General features: G+C 51.7%; 1 long non-coding RNA gene across 1 annotated transcript in view; it reads right to left on the bottom strand.

Moving 5' to 3' along the window:
• Window positions 1-400: 400 nt before the first annotated feature.
• The window catches only part of LOC113986454, a 37401-nt gene continuing 20552 nt past the window's right edge, over window positions 401-17249 (bottom strand). Inside the window, exons 3-5 of the long non-coding RNA XR_003540199.2 lie at window positions 10677-10778; window positions 9707-9821; window positions 401-714 (exon numbers count right to left, since the gene is read on the bottom strand). This is a non-coding gene — a long non-coding RNA (uncharacterized LOC113986454). The remainder of the gene's footprint in view (window positions 715-9706; window positions 9822-10676; window positions 10779-17249) is intronic.

Below are 17249 nucleotides of genomic sequence, written 5' to 3'. Positions count from 1 at the left end.
CCAGCTATTCCCCTACAACTGGTTCTTTGTTTGCTTTACAGGCTGATACCTGCTGATAAAACGCTTTACTTTCAAGTGATAAATTATCTTAATTAACTTTAATTGTTTGCAGACGAATTTATGCAAATGGAGCCGTTTCAGGAGCAGAGGCAGAGGTGGGACTGTGGCTTGGGAGATGGCAAAGGAACACTTGACCTTGTTCAGATCAGTGGGGCTTTACTTCTTTAAAATAAGAACACGAGGCCTGGGGTGAGGTGGGACAGCAGCTGGAATGGGAGGGGAAATACAATCATGGATTGTTTTCCCAGCCTTTCCCTGAAGGATCAGAGACTGCTTTGGGTTGGAAGAGACCTTAAAGATCATCTCATCCCACCCCCTGCCATGGGCAGGGACACCTTCCACTAGCCCAGGCTGCTCCAGGCCCCTTCCAGCCTGGCCTTGGACACTTCCAGGGATGGGGATTCCCAGAGAAAGATTTCCCTTCTTTTGCCTTTATTCCTGCCTGTGATTCCACCCCCACTGCAGCAGTCCATCCATCCTTCCAGAGCATTTCCCAGGAGCCAGGTGTGCCATGGGGGGCTGAAAGGTTTTCCAAGAGCCAGGACAACCAGGAAGCCGAAATCCAGTGGGGCTGGAGTGGGTCCTGCTGCTGCTGCTGTGACATCCTGTGTCCCTCGGTGTTCCTGGTGGAACTGGATTGTCCTCCTGGAGCAGCTGGAGGAAAACAACAGAAGGATAAGCTGATCAGAAATAAATCCTGGCCCCCAAAACAACGTGCCATGAATTTACACCACCCCTTCCACGTCCTCAGCTCCTCCTGGATGTCTCATTCCTGCTTTTATTGCTTGGGAGGGGGAAAAAATGAGGTTACTGTGAGCAGCCTTGGTCTAGTGGAAGGTGTCCCTGCCCATGGCAGAGGGGGGAACAGGATGAGTATTGATTCCTATCATATCATGGAAGGATTGGGGTTGGAAGGCACCTTAAAAACCACCTAGTTCCAACCCCCTGCCAAAATGCCACCACCCAAATCCCTGTGGGGAGCTCGGACCCTTCCCCACCCCTAAAGCCACACCCCCCTCGAATGCCAGGGTCCCCCAGCACTGCCACGGTCTGCACACGGGGATTAGTGCAGGAAGGTTGAGAGCTGGGGGGTTGATTCTTTTTTTTCCACAGAAGGCAAAACACCCAGAAAACTTCAGGCCAAGGAGCTGCGTGTCCAGGCCACGGCTGGCCACAAATCAGGGACAGTTGAAAAATGCTGATAATGAACTGCAGGGATGACCCAGCACCCCTGAAGGGACATGGGGCATGACCCAGGCACCCAAAGCAGGACTGCCCTAATTAGGCACTGCCCTGGGGAGGGAGGGTCAGGGCATTGCCATGGCAACCAGAGTCCACGCTCCGCCTGGAGCAGCCCTGGGAAGCAGGATCACAGTCATTCAGGCTGGAAAAGAGCTCTAAGATCTCAGAGTGCAGCTGCCAACTGGCACTGCCCAGCCCAGCACTGCTTGAGCTCCCAGCTCCCTGCACTTCCCAGGCAGGAGCAGTTCATCACCAGTTCCTGGTGCAACTCCCCTTCAAGTCTTTGGGCAGTTTATGTTTCTCGTCCCGCTGGTTTGACTTGTAACTGGAGATGCCACCACCACTCCCTTTTCCCATTTGATTTTCAGGCAGACAGCATTAAAGCCCCAGATTTCATTTCTGAAGCCAGCTTGCAGTTCAATCTACTGGGAACACAGTTGTTTGTTTGCTGCTTCCCAGGGTCAGCACCTCCTCTGCTGTTGTTTCAAGGTTGGCAGTGATTTAAACTCGGTGTATTTTCACAAGCTGAGCCTAATCCGGGGGATAAATCATCCCGAGGGACGGTTGTTCCTGCCTGTCATTTCTCAGGAAGGTGCTCTTAGGGCTGGGCTCGGAACAATGTGCAGTTCCTAAATTTGCTGTCTTGTGGAGGCCCCAGGTTTTAATGAGCTGTGAGAGGCAGGAGGGATGGAGCTGATGCAGGTGAGCAGAGCACAACTGCTGCCCCTCACTCAGGACCATGGCAGTGGGTTCTCCTCATGAATAGAAGGGATTCTGCATTGTAAATGCACCCCTGCTATGTAGAGACTGGGTGAACTGGGCTCACTGGACACTCGTGAGTGGGACACACAGCCTGTCATCCCCTCCTGGGAGGAGCCCCTGGATCTGGGCTCTTCACCAGCACGGCACAGAATCCCAGGATCCCTGGGGCTGAAAAAGCCCTGCCAGCCCATGGATCCCCCCTGTGCCCGATGCCCACCTTGTCCCCCAGCCCAGAGCACTGAGTGCCACGGCCAGGCCTTCCTGGGACACCTCCAGGGCTGGGCACTCCAAAGTTGGGAATCTAGAAAAGGCTTCTTAAGGTTTCCCATCACATCCTGACATGGATCCCTGCCCCATTCCCTGTGTTCTTCCGTGGCCCAGGTCCTGTGGAGCCACAGGAATTGCCTTGCAGGTGCTCTGAGGGTCTGTGTCCCACCTCCCTCCCTGGTCCTGCTTTAGGCTCAGCCCCAGCTGCCAAGTTTATCCTCTCTCAGACCTCAGTGGAGCTTTGCCACAGACACGTCCTCCAGGGAATAATGACACCAGTAACAGCATTAAAGGCAGGAAAAGCCACTGATTTCAGTTATTTGTCAGGCTGGGTGCAATCTCCCAGCTGTGCTGCAGCCCCAGCACAGACAGGCCAAGCCTTTGTGTGCCACCCTTGACATGCCTGAGTCGATGACATTAAATGCCAATGGAAGGATTTCTTGTATTATTTTAATAGCACAAAGCAAGAGTTCCTTGTCCAAATCCCATTAATAACCACTTTGAAAGTGGAGCCTGCAAAGCCCATTAAATCCAGACAGATATATTTTAGGCAAAAGCTAAAACTGTTTGAACTTTGCCGTGTCTGAGAGGGCACTTTAATTGAGCAGCAAACAGAGCATTTCTAATCCAGCCCAGATGAGAAAAGAGGGAGCAGAAAGGACACACTTTGAAAGGAGAAGGAAAATAAATAGCAGAGAGGAGCAGTGTCCTGGAGAGGAGCACCAGGAGAGCAGGGATGCAGGGATGGGAATGCAGGGATGGAGACACCAGGACCAGAACAGTGTCAGGTCAGACCCTTCTGAGAGGGGATGGGATCAGACTTTACCTTCCCCATGAGGGTGGGGAGGGACTGGAATGGATATCCCAGAGGAGCTGTGGCTGCCCCTGGATCCCTGCAAGTGTCCAAGGCCAGGTTGGACGGGGCTTGCAGCAACCTGGGCTGGTGGAAGGTGTCCCTGCCCATGGCAGGGGGTGGGATGGGATGGGCTTTGAGGTCCCTTCCAACCCAATTTGTTCCATGATTCTCTTTTCCTATGAAATCAAGGAATTAGCAGTGGGAATCTAACCTAAAGTATGAGCATCCATTTTAGTCCACAGCCTCATTTTGCTCTGGTATCACTGACCAAAACTGTCCCAGAGGGTGGGATCCAGGGAAGGTTTGAGCTCCCTACAACAGTCCTGGCTGTTCCACAGGTCTCCACAGAGGTGGCTGAACATTCCCTGATTAAACCCCGTCACTTCAGCCACACTCAGAGGAAAAAAAGGATCCAAATGGCTGGGAGGGAACAGGAGTTCAAATGAAAACTCCAGCTGCAAAGACCCAGAGCTGGAGAGGGAGGAGAGATGAAAGTTCCTCTTCAAGCCCAGGCTCTCCAGGAGGAATTCACTCCGGTTTATCGGAGCAGACATGGATATTTCCCATTTCAAACCAAACTGCCTCAAAGCTTGGATGGGAACCTTCAGGTTCCGAGCAAGAAGTGGGGTGGGAAAGTAAAAGAACAACAAAACAAAGGAAATCTTTATGGAAAATTGGTGATACCCTTTCCTGGGAATGCGTATTGGGAAATATTCAAAAGGGCCACTGTGTATTCAAAAATTCAGGAGCCAGTTTTTGCCTCTGAAGCTGCTCTGCTGCAGGGGCTTGGCAGGAAGCCAGAGGGGGGGAATATCCCTCTCAGTTTGTGCCTCTTCTCCTCCCAGCCAGGGTGGGAATGGGGATTCCAGAGGAGATGGATGCTCTGGTGCCACACAAGTGATGTGGTGCTCTGGTGACCCCACACGAGATGTAACAGGTACCCCATGGAACCATCCAGCATTTCTGGACAGGCCTCAGAAATCCAGTGTGATTTTGGCTCTGGAAGAGAACCCCCAGCCCAGAGCAATTCCCACATTCCCGACACAGCAGCGGGGAAGGGCCTGACAGGGAGAGACCGGGAATGCTGAGCCGGATCCTTCCACACCCCAGCCCCTCCCAGAGCCCGTTGCAAAGGCTCTGAAGCCAAAAGGCAGATTCCCTGTGGCTCATCAACATTCCCTGGAACTCTCCCCTCATTAATTTGTTGGCAAAATCCTGCAAACTTGACAAGAAGCACAGGGCAGGAGTCAAACGCTGCAGCCCGTGTGATTTCTGGGGAGATGTTAAATCTGCAAGAGAACAGCCTCTCCATAACCTCAGAGATTAAAAAGATGGGGAGTATTTTGCTGTAATTGGTCTTATTCCTATTTGTGCTGCATTTATGAATAATATTAACTCACACAATTGGAGACATATGGTAGGGAGAAAATTAAAAAGTTACAGAGAGAAAATTAGCTGTGGGGATGTTTGGTGTGTCTGGGAGATTTTCTTGGGAGGTTTCAAATCATAAATCTCTTTTTTTAGCTGCACATAAAAGCCAAGACAGGTTTTTAAGATGGAAAATTGTTTTTCTCATTCTCCTGGCACAAGAATGGCCACTGATGGCACTGTCAAGTGTTGGACAAGGCGCTCAGGGACAGGGTGGCATTGTTGGGGTGTCTGTGCTCCACCTTCATCCTTCCCTCCCTCCAGGGATTTATCCACAGGGATAAGACCCTGTGTCTCCTCCAGGCTCAGAAGGATGCTCCAGGCCCTTTATAGCACTTCCCATGGAATCACAGGATGACAGGATGGTTTGGGTTGGAAGGGACCTTCTAAAGGTCATCTGGTCCAACCCCCTGCCATGGGCAGGAGAAAACTATCCAAAAAAGGGTACTTAAGGGCAAAGCAGGGCAGGAATTTCATTGAAGTGATACATTTACCTGGATTCTGCTAAACTCCAAGAGCCAGGAGTCACCCCAGCAGAGAGATGAACACCAGCACAAGCCCTGGCTGGCTGTGCCCCCTTCCACCCCCCACCGAAGGGAAATCTCCTCTGGCTGTGTCATCTGCCCTGGAACAGGAATTGTTCTCCAAAGGGCACTTTGGAAAACAGACCCAGCCCCGTTTAGGGACCTCAATTCTCTTTGTGCTCCTCTAAGCTGAATGAAATGAGGTTTCAGGGTCCTCAAACAATACAATTAATGCCATTACAACAGAGTGCTTTGCAGTAACGACCTGGCGCTGGAATGGAATTGCTTTTCTGGGGCTAATGGGAATTCTTGCATTTCTAATGGGGCACATTTAGTGCAGACATATGTTTTAGAGGCTCTCTCCCATTTGTAAATATTGCAAGGTGTTTATTCCAGGGGTGGGATGCAGCTTTCCCCACAGCCCAGCTGGTTTTCCTGGTGCTTGTCCAGCAGCGCTTCCCCGGGATCCATTTGTGACTTTTCCAAGCTTTCCCCCCTCCTGCTGCCCAGAAGCTGGAGGAGGTTTAATAATAGATAATAACTCATGTAGCATTACCATGATTAAGTGCTCCAGCAAAAGCTCTGCCGAGTTCAAATGACCAGAGATGTAAATCCAGAAGGGACAGCTCCACTTTTCTCAGCTCACTGCACTGACTTCTCCAAGCATCCACTTTGTCTCCCTGGTACCCTGGGGGTTGTCTCAGAAGTTCTTCTGTTTCTCCTCTAACTGCCCTTCCCTAAAACACACCACGCTCCTCAATTCCATCTCCTGATCCCTCCCCTTAAATAACAGCTCAGCAGGAGTTATTTTGCAGTCTCAGATGACACCAAAGTCCCTGGTCCTGGGGACGTCTCCCCTGTCCCTGTGCTGCCCCAGGGCTGCTCTCCTGTGCCACGTTCTCACCCAAAACAGAGGCTGTGTCCCCATGGGATGGTGCAGCAGGTCCAGGAATAGCCATCAGACCTTGTGTCCCTCCTGCTGGAATTCACAGGAACAAATGCACAGGGACATGGAGTCCTCAGCCAGGTCACTGCTGCTCCTGCTGGTGCTGCTGGATCACGGGACCATGGAATGGTTTGGGTGGAAGGGACCTTAAAAGCCATCCAGTGCCACCCCCTGCCATGGGCAGGGACACCTTCCACTAGCCCAGGTTGCTCCAGCCTGGCCTTGGACACTTCCAGGGATCCAGGGGCAGCCACAGCTTCTCTGGGCAACCTGAGCCAGGGCCTCCCCACCCTCCCAGCCAGCAATTCCTTCCCCATATCCCATCTGTCCCTGCCCTCTGGCAGTGGGAAGCCATTCCCTGTGTCCTGTCCCTCCATGCCTTGTCCCCAGTCCCTCTCCAGCTCTCCTGGAGCCCCTTTAGGCCCTGCAAGGGGCTCTCAGCTCTCCCTGGAGCCTTCTCTTCTCCAGGGGAACCCCCCAGCTCTCCCAGCCTGGCTCCAGAGCAGAGGGGCTCCAGCCCTGGGAGCAGCTCCGTGGCCTCCTCTGGGCTCACTCCAGCAGCTCCACATGGTTATGTCAGCACGTTCCCAAAACCTGGGATGTATCCATCCATCCCTCCATCCCATTGCATGGATAACAGTGGGATCCCCCACACTGGTGTAACCAGTGTAGCCACAGCCACAGTCACAGCATTCAGGAGACCCAAATAAGACTTTCCCTCCAGGAACAGCCCGGCCTCCCTAAAATCCCCATTCCTGTCTGGTGATGAGGGAGGACCCTGGGCTCAGTAACCCCTGAGGACTTCACTAAACAAAGGCAGAGCCACTCTGCAGTGCCCTTCTCCACTGAGAGTGCCCAGCTGGGCACCTTTGCTGGCTCCCAGCAAGAAGAATTCCCTCTAAAGGGAAGAGGATTCCCAGGCAAACAGGAGCACGGGCAGTCTCAGCTAATGGGGGTGAGGCCTTGCGAGTCCCCCAGTCTCAGTGTCATTAGTGAACATGTTGTAGCAAAGCCGAGGAGAAACCATGGACAGGCAGGGAGTGACCTCCTCGTGGAGGCTCAGGATCAGGATAATTAGTGGACTCATTACCCCTTCCCCAGCACAGACCTGTCTCCTTTTCATCCTGTGCCTTGGTACCAAACCAGGCACCTTCTGGTAAAACAAAATGTCAGCAAATGAAGGTCACGAAGCAGGAAAAGCTGCTTCACACACTCTGTGAAATCACTGCCACCCCGAGGTCACCTCAGCACAGCTGCTCCTTTGAGTTGGCTGTTTTATGGGATGTGTGATCTCCAGCCCACTCATCCATCATTTCCAACTCTCCCACCATCCAGCACCAGCCATGTTTGAGCCAACACTGATCACCAGCAGCACAAAGAGACCCTGCCCCTGTAACAGGGAATTTGGGTCCTGCTCACACAGGGGGGTCTCTGGCACAACCCACGGGCTCCTGGGGGAGGGGGTATCCAACAAAACTATGGGAAGCCAAAATCAAGATGTCAAATCACTGGAAGTTATCCTGGTTACAAAGTAAAGGTCAGGCTGTGCTTGCTGGGAGCGTTGTTAATGTAAATCAACCTCCCAGGGCACCGTGGGCTCAGCAGATCCTGCTCCTGCAGGGAGTGCAGCTGGAACACGGGATCTGGAGTTTTCCACAGGAGACACAGGGGAGACCTGCTGGGTTACACCGTGTCAGAATGCACAAAGGGAATGCTTGGAAGACAAAGGGGAGTTTTGCTTTGCATTTTTTGATTCATTCAAAGAACCAGCTGCAAATCTTTGCCAGAGGGAACCAGAGCTGGGGCCAAAGTAATCCTGGAATGGTTTGGGTTGGAAAGGACCTCAAAGCCCATCCAGTGCCACCCCTGCCATGGGCAGGGACACCTTCCACCAGCCCAGGTTGCTCCAGCCTGGCCTTGGACACTTCCAGGGATCCAGGGGCAGCCACAGCTTCTCTGGGATATCCATTCCAGTCCCTCTCCACCCTCCCAGCCAGGAATTCCTTCCCATCTCATGAGCCCAGCCGGGCTGTAATTAGTGCCCCAATATCCCCCTCCCCTTCCCAGGCCCACAGGGGACACCCTGGGCCAACAGTCCTTTGAAGACCAAACTGAAATGTCCTGTTGGCACTCGGATCCCCCCCGGGGAGGAATTCTGCAGCACTTGGTTGTGCTGCACAGAATACCAGACATTTATTAAACATCTGGGGTTGCTGCCTAGCTTTGGGGTGACTTTTTCAAGTCTGTACATTGGTGAGAGAGATTTTTTCACACTGAACAGCACTGGGCTGTGAGAGCTGCTGCTTTCCCCTAAATACTGGACACCAAAGCCAAAAACCCTGAGCAGGTTGAGGTCCCCAAAGCCTTTTTAGGGCTCACCTGTCCAATGGCTTCACCCACAGCTGAGCTGCTTGGTTTTATTTCCAGCCCATAGAGAAGGATTAGACTTAGAAATGGGGGGGATGTGTATTTTGGAGCCTCTGAATCACTGTCTGTATCTCTCCAGGGAGAGATTTTGTGTCTTCTCGCCACCTTTCCTCTAAAGGAAGGACAATCAGCAAACCCTTCATATCCATTTCAATAAAATCACCAGCTGGAGACACTGGCGAGGCCATTCCTGAGTTTCTGCTGGAACACCAGGGCCTGTGTGAAGCTGTTGGTCCCAATATCTCAAATATTCACAGTTAAATATGAACCCAGAGGGTAAATGCTCATCCTGTGAGCCTAATGATGCTCCTGGAGAGGGGAGGACTTCCTTGAAGAGCTCCTCCATGGAGCTGTTGGAGCAGGATAATGGCATCTCACAGGCTACAATTAGGGAGGGATGTGGAAAAAGGTGTCAAGGAAAGCAATGAAAAGGGCAATTTATTTCTCCTTTTTCTCTCCACGTCTCCCGTGCTCCCTTTAGGCTCAGGTTTCTTCACAAGCGATTCATTCTTGTGACTTGTCATTTTAACAACTGCTCACACTTTTAGAGGACATTTCCAGGGGAAAGAAACCCATGGAAAAAACTGCTGCGAAGCTGCAGTGGAAAACGGGAAATATTTTACTTTTCTCTCCCTTTATCAGTGGCAGAACCATCTCCTGCCAACCAAACCATCTCTCTGTTATTAAATAACTCATTAAGGGCTCAGACAATCCATGGCCTGCAGGGCTGCTTTGTAGGAGCTGAATTCCATCCCTGTTCATTCCTGTCTCTGGGATGGAGAATCTGACAGGAGTAATTTGAGGGTGAAGGAGGAGAATTCTGTTGTCTGTCATAAACTGTGATTAAGGTTTTACCAACCACCACTGGATCCTTATATTTTTGGGAGAAACACATCCATATATACTTTAACCACCACGAGGGCTCTGTCCTGTGGCACAGGGTGGGAGATGAGCTTTGCTGACCTCCTTTGGTGCCCTGACAAATTCAATGTCCTTAAAGCCTCCTCCTGTTGAGCACAAAGGCCACAAAGCTTTTATTATACCCTTAGAAATGAAAGACACTGTGATGCCTTGTTTTTTCATATTCTGTACATCCCCTGAGGTTTAAAATTGACTTGTGGATCCCAGTTATTCCAAGTAAACCCCTTTCAGGCTGTTTTCTGAGGAAGTTTCTTGTATATGAGCCTTTCCTACCTCTTGCAGGTCAAGTGGAGCAAGGCCTCCTCTTACACAGCATCATCTCCCATCTGTCTGGTTCAATGCCAGTCAGAAACTTCAGGTCTTTTTCCAAGTCTTCAGGGGCCCAAGACTGTGGAATTCAATGCAAATGGAAAAGCTCAATTCCCTGGAAAATCATGGACCTCATGGAGCCCCAGCCCCACATCCCTCCTGCCCCCCCAGATAAAAACCCAATGGTTTGGGTTGGAAGGGACCTCAAAGCCCATCCAGTGCCACCCCCTGCCATGGGCAGGGACACTTCCCACCAGCCCAGGTTGCTCCAAGCCCTGTCCAACCTGGCCTGGAAATCCTTTAGAGCCAAGGGCTGCAGGTTCATGAACAACCAGGAGCCTAAAAGAGAGTTTTGAGGGAAATGTGCATGTGCAAGTGAGGGAATAAAGAATGGGGATAGAGACCACCAGGAAAGCTGCATGGAAGCACCAGGATAAATGTGATTAAGGAAACCAGGGAATCCCAAAGAAAGGAGAAACTGAAGAATAATCCCACAAAGTGCATCAGAGACCAGAAGAAACTGGGTAAGTCCATGAGTGAGTAAAGATCAAACAGGGACCGTGAGAGCGGGTCCAGGAGTCAGGGAGAAGGGAAGAAGGATTTGGGAAGGTTTGGGAAGGGAAGGTTTGGGAACAGAAAGGAAGGGAAGGTTTGGGATGGTTTGGAAAGGGAAGGTTTGGGAAGGTTTGGGAAGGGAAGGTTTGGGAAGGGAAGGTTTGGGAAGGGAAGGGAAGGGAAGGTTTGGGAAGGGAAGGTTTGGGAAGGGAAGGGAAGGCAGACTGACAGTGGGGCTGCATGAAGAGGGATGAGAGTGCCCTGGAATTCCAGGAGCACAGGGAGCTGGGAGCAGGGGAGCTCCCTGAGGGGGCACTGCAGTGTCCTGAGGGAGCTCAGCTGGGCCGTGAGAACACAAATGTCTCATTTTTGTCCGTACCTTGGAGATCTCTCAGACTCTCAGGGCTTCTGTAGTTGCATCCCAAATAACTCAGAGTGGTTTGGGAATCTGGGAAGTGGTGGCAGCTGACAATGAGCCACTCTGAGAAGGAAAGACATGGAAACCAACTAAGTAAAAGCAGCCAGTGCCCATGTCCATGATCCAAACAGCTGGATCGTGGCATTATCCCATTACAGCCCCTCCAAACCATATTCCTGACCAGGAGGGACCACAGGACACTCAGGAGATTTCCTGCTGGGAGCCCTTGAGCATCACCACTCTCTCCATATCATGGTCTGGACGTAATTCTTCAAACACAGGCCAAAGCCAATAATTAGCTCAGTGTGTAATTATCTCTTTCAGCACCTCTACAGTTCAGACTCTGTGAGGAATTTATTTCCTGAAGGGCTTCGGAGGGTTTTGCAAGTACAGAATGAAATTTGTTAACTGTTAATAACTCCCAAATTAGCTCATTTATTAAGGGCTGGAAATAACTCAGCCCTGTCAGCCAGAATCAACAAGTTATCTGGGAATGTAAAGAGGCAAAGAAACAAAAGGGTATTTAACCCTTTCTCCAGTCCAAGGCAGGGGGAGGACCAGAGATATCAAAGGATGTCTCAGTTCCTGGCTGGGAGGGTGGGGAGGCCTGGAATAGAATTCCCAGAGAAGCTGTGGCTGCCCCTGGATGCCTGGAAGTGTCCAAGGCCAGATTGGAGCAACCTGGGACAGAGGAAGGTGTCCCTGCCTGTGGAGGGGGTGGCACTGGATGGGCTTTGAGGTCCCTTCCACCCAAGGTGTTCTGTGATTCCATGGCTCTGCTGGACCCTCTGAGCTTGTTCACCAGTTTATTTTATTTTGGGCTTTTCCCCTTCTGAGCACTGGGTGAGGAATTGTTTCAGAGTTCAGCTCCTCTCCCAGCACAACCCCCAGGTCTGACTGATACAAACTCCATGGTGAGCAATGCCCTGGGATGGCACCAGGAGCTGAGCAGGAACAAACACACAACTGCTGTGCCAATCATTCCCGTTTGGGAGCCCTTGGAACAGACCTACAGGTCTCATGGATCCAGGAGGAAAGTCCTCCCTGTGCCCTGGATCTCTGCCCCCTGCAGGGGTCACTCCTTTGTCCTCCTCTCTCATGGCCACTGCCCTGCCTGGGAATAAATATTGTGTCTTGGAAGCTCTTCTCTAGTCCTTGTGTCACATGTGAGCCCCAGGCAGGCTGAGGGAAGTAATTTAACAGGGGGAAGTATCTCTCAGTGGATTTGACAGGAATATCACATGCACTGGGTGAAATAAGGGCAGCAAATTGACTGCAGGGCTCTGGGAAAGCTCTGAGTGCTGGGAGTCTAATGGGTTATCCCCAGATAGAACCAGAGCAGCTTCAAGGGGCTGCAGCAGCAGTGACTGAGCCAGAGTGTCCCTAATGAGCAGCACAGTCCCCGTGGGACTCACTGAGCAGGACCCTCTGACCCCGCTGGGAGAGCAGTTCTGAGAGCTCCAACTCCCACAAAACTCGAGCTGGGAAGGAGTCTGGAGCAGCAGGAGGGGCTGAGGGAGCTGGGGGGGCTCAGCCTGGAGCAAAGGAGGCTCAGGGGGGACCTTCTGGCTCTGCAACCCCCTGACAGGAGGGGGGAGCCGGGGGGGGGTCGGGCTCTGCTGCCAGGGAACAAGGGACAGGAGGAGAGGGAACGGCCTCCAGCTGTGCCAGGGGAGGCTCAGGTGGGACAGGAGGAAAAAATAATCATGGAGAAGGTTGTAAAGCAACCTGGTGAGCGCAGTGGTGCAGTCCCCATCCCGGGAAGTGCCCAAAAACCGTGGGGATGTGGCGCTGGGGGATGTGGTTTAGTGGTGAACGTGGTGGTGCTGGTGGAGAGCTGGACTTAAAGGTCTTTTCCAACCTTAACAATTCCATGAGTCTGTTTTACAAACACGTGAAAGAAAAGCCTAAAAGAAACCTTGATCCCCAACCCCTCAGGCCAGAGGTGTTCCTGGTGCATTCCCAGCCCTGTGGGCACTGGAGCTCCAGAGGCAGCACCATCTCCCCGTGACAAATGGGGCAGCTTTATCTCCAAACACAGACAACACAAAGCACCCTGATAAGGGCAAGGAATTTGTTTGCTTCTAATGGATTTCTGCCACTGGGAACAGAAATAAATGTCCTGTCAATTTGTAATAAATATACACCTGCCTTATCTCTGGTGTTAATCTGAGGAAGCAAAAGCTGTCTAATAAGAAGTGATAATATTTATTTTAACCTCTCCAAATCCTCAATGACACAGAGGAACGTTGCATATTCCCAACTCCACGGGGTTTGTAATCCATTCCAGTATTTGGAAATATTATTTGAGGCCATTTGTTATCCCTTTGGATCAAAATAGAAATAGACTGTAAATACAGGTTTTTTTGGTCAAACTCAAAAGGTCACTGACTCTCTGAAGCTTTGACCGTGGTAAAGGAGATGCTGGGACTCCTCTCCAACCTGTATCCAGTGGGATGATCACTTCTTATCTGAGAACTCAATTTAAAACCATCCAAATCAGTAAGAAAACACCTTTAAAGCCAATTTTTGCCAGTGATTTGAAATGAGTTACCTGCAGAGAGACTCAACAGATCTTAATCTGCTACGTGGGACCTGTAAGAACATTTAACATGAAAATCTATCAGCTCCCACATCACTGTGCTGAACTCAGGGAATAAATTGCTGTGTTAGTAGAGGAGGAGGAATTGCAACTAAAAGAGAGGGAAAAGGGGCAGGAAAATGTTTCTATCAAAAATAGTGTGGGCACAGGCCCAGGGCAGGGACTGTCCCTGTGCTGGCACTGCTGGGGCACCTCCAGCCCTGGGGGCACTTCTGGGATCTCAGACAAGAGAGACACGGGGGTCTGGAGCGTGTGCAGGGAAGGGAAGGGAGCTGGGAAGGGGCTGGAGCAGCAGGAGGGGCTGAGGGAGCTGGGGGGGCTCAGCCTGGAGCAAAGGAGGCTCAGGGGGGACCGTCGGGCTCTGCAACCCTGACAGAGGGGGATCCAAGTGTGGGTCGGCTCTGCTCCAGGGACAAGGACAGTAGAAAGGAGGAACGGCCTCCCGCTGTGCCGTGGCGGCTCAGGGTGGGACAGAGAGGGATTTCCCTCGAAGGTGGGTGAGGCCTTGGCAGGGGCTGCCCAGGGAGGTTTGGAGTGCCCAGCCCTGGAGGTGTCCCAGGAAGGCCTGGCCATGGCACTCAGTGCTCTGGGCTGGGGGACAAGGTGGGCATCGGGCACAGGGGGATCCATGGGCTGGGAGGGCTTTTCCACCTTTAATGACTCTGGGATTCTACGTTTGGAATTGGCTGCTGATGGTGGGAAGTGCACAGAGGGCAGTGAAATGTGTCTTCTGACTTTCCTACAGCTCAGTGGGATCAGTGCCACAGAAGGAATGGGAATCAGATCCACCAGGACAAAACTCTGCAGAACTCTGGGGGGCTTAATCAGCCAAAATTTCCAGCCTAAATTAAGTTTCCAGCTCCCATTGCAGTGACCCCCCTGATCACACACACACTGCACACGGGGCTGTGGTGGCTCCTGAGCACTCCAACCCATTTCCATGGGAGTCCATAAAATAAACCAGCAGTTGGCAGGAGAGAGCAGGAACCTTGATCAGGGAGGAAAACCTTGGAAAGCACCTCTTACAGGCCAAAAGGCTCCCTAAGGAAATCAGGTGAGGCAGGGACTGTGCTGAGCCAAAAGGCCTGATTTAGGTGAAACCCATCTGGATGAAAATGTCAGACAAGGGGGTGCTAAAAGAAAGGAAAATATAAAGATTGCTGGTGAGGGATGTCAGAATCAGGAGCTGATCCCCTCTTATGGCTTCTCATTTTTCAGTAGACGTTGTTCATATCAAAAAATGAGATTTTTGGGATCCAAAATTATTAGCATTTGGTTCTGTATAAAGTAGCAAAGTTTGGGTAAGGCTGTTATCCCATCCTTTCCTGTTGTGCCTTACTCCCTTGGCTCAGGTTAGTCAGACTTTGCCAAAAGAGTAATTTATGTGCATTTTAAGCATTTTCTAAGACACAAAATCTGGGGAGGAGGAAGAGACAAGGCACCAGAGTGGACAGGGCCTCGGTGGGCAGCTCCTGGCTGTGGCTGCTCTCCCACCACAGCTGACTCAGGAAGCATCTGTGGTCCCACATTCCCTGTCTTTCAAGCCTTTCCAAGGGACAAGTTGACATTTCAGAGCTTCCACCCCTGCCCATGACGGCAGCCAGTGGCAACTGTCCCATAAATGGATGCTTGGTTACAATTCCAGCTCAGTCCTTGAGCCCTGGGGAGGGAACCTGGGGCGGCTGTGAGATTCAAACCCAGGGAACCATCCCAAACTGCTCACAGCAGAAACACTCGACCTCAGAGCAAAGGAAGGGTTTTCCCTCCTTGCCAGGGCTTGCTGCCCGTCCTTTAACGACGGAGCACAGAGGACTGGGGTGATAAAGGCAGATGGGGCACTTCTCATTTCTGTGCCCCTCCTGCCCCCTGACTGGCACCAGGCCATCAGTCAGTGGCACTGAGTCCCTGGTGCCCCCTGCACATTCCTGCTGCTTCCCAGCACTGCCAGGCTGGGGTTAATGGATCACTGACACCGACAGATGGGATCAACGGGGCTGTGGAAGCTCAGGAGGGAACCTCAGGGTGACCTGAGCAGCAAAAGGTGACCTTGGACAGGAAGGTGACAGATAAAAGCTCAGCTCTGGCTGTTCTAAGGCAAAGGAAGCCTTGGACATGTGAGCAGGAGGATCCAGGCTCTCTTTGTCTAAACTCCCTGTTGGCAGAGCAGTTGTGGGAAGGGATGGACACAGGCAGAGCTGGTGGGGGGGTGTGACCATGACAATCAGCATTAGAGAGGATAAAAATGCTGCTTTTTGGGCAGGATTTGCCATTGCACTGATCACAGAATCACCAAGATTGAGCTCTGAGCTCACCAAGTCCAACCATTGCCCCAGCACAGTGTGTTTACCACATTCTCAAGCGCCACATCCCTGTTTTCGGAACACTTCCAGGGATGGTGACTCCACCACCTCATTTGCTGCAGCCTTCCAGAAACCCAGACCATTCCATGCTTTCAGGAGCCAAGGAATTACCACACCTTTGGGATCAAGGCAAACATTCCCAGTGATCTCACTGTCACTGTGTTTCTCCATATGGAAAGTCAGTTCTGAACTCAAACCATCCTGACATTTTTGGAGTGAACAGGGATCTGCTGTCAGTCTTGGAGAACTCTCAGAAACTATTTCCATTTGCAGGCAATGCCCTTTCTGAGGACACTCTTCCACACTCTTTCCCAAAGATCTGTGCTCTCAGTGCTTTCCCTCTGCATCCCCTGCACAAAAGCTCTCCCAGCCTTTTCCTCCTCCATCCAACTGAGCAGCTCTCATTTGAACTTTTTAATGGATGCACTTTAGGAAACCAAACCCTTTGGATCTCGTTCCTCATTAGCTGGGGAAGGCTGATCTTTTGTCTTGGCTCAGTTTGGCTCCTCTGTGTGTGATCTGTGGGAGCTGAGCTGGGCTGACCACGGCACCAGTTCCTAATCCAATTATCCCATTGTGTTCCCCTTCTCCTTGTCAGGGACCTCGTGTCTTCTTTGCACAACATGAAAGACACCCTTAAATCCTGGCACTAATTAGTTCACACATTAATATTGCCTAAGGCTGCCCAGATCCCTCTGCCTGAGGGGCTGGGAGAGCTGGGGGGGTTCCCCTGGAGGAGAGAGGGATCCAGGGAGAGCTGAGAGCCCCTTGCAGGGCCTAAAGGGGCTCCAGGAGAGCTGGAGAGGGACTGGGGACAAGGCCTGGAGGGACAGGACACAGGGAATGGCTTCCCACTGCCAGAGGGCAGGGACAGATGGGATATTGGGAAGGAATTCCTGGCTGGGAGGGTGAGGAGTCCCTGGCCCAGGTTGCCCAGAGAAGTTGTGGCTGCCCCTGGATCCCTGGAAGTGTCCAAGGCCAGGTTGGAGCAACCTGGGCCAGTGGAAGGTGTCCCTGCCCATGGCAGGGGTGGCACTGGATGGACTTTGAGGTCCTTCCATCCCAAACCATCCCAGGATTCCATGATTATCGACCCTGGACCTTTACAGCCTGGTTTGTGCTCAGGGAGCTCTGTGTGCTCTGGGCTTTGTGTTGATGGCTCAGCCACTGCAGAGAAGCTTTAAATGGCACAAACCCTCCCTGGCTGCTGGGAAAGCCTTAAAGGTTATTGCAAGAATTTTGATAAAGGTGCTACAAGACACAGGGTCCATTTTGGAGCTGTAAAGCTCAGACCTGCCTGATTCCCCTGTGTTGATTACAGGGTAACAGGATTAATCTTCCACACAGCACTGCAACGTACCCCATGGAACAGAGAGCCTGGAGATGAACCCTGTTAACTGGGAATGAAATCCCACCATCAAGGGGGGCCTGATCCAGACTTACAGGGACCAAGGGAGATGAAGCCTCTGCTTTTTTTTTTTTTTTTAACCTTGGGACAAGGTTTCCATGACTTTAAAGCATCAGTGATTTAAATCCTGCCCGTTTCAGCTGCTCTTCCTGAGTGCTTTGGTC

Source organism: Pipra filicauda, unplaced genomic scaffold (genome assembly GCF_003945595.2).
Source record: "Pipra filicauda isolate LSUMZ 115617 unplaced genomic scaffold, ASM394559v2 scaffold571_size334496_pilon, whole genome shotgun sequence".
Taxonomy (NCBI): domain Eukaryota; kingdom Metazoa; phylum Chordata; class Aves; order Passeriformes; family Pipridae; genus Pipra; species Pipra filicauda.
This window is presented reverse-complemented; position numbering and strand designations above follow the sequence as displayed.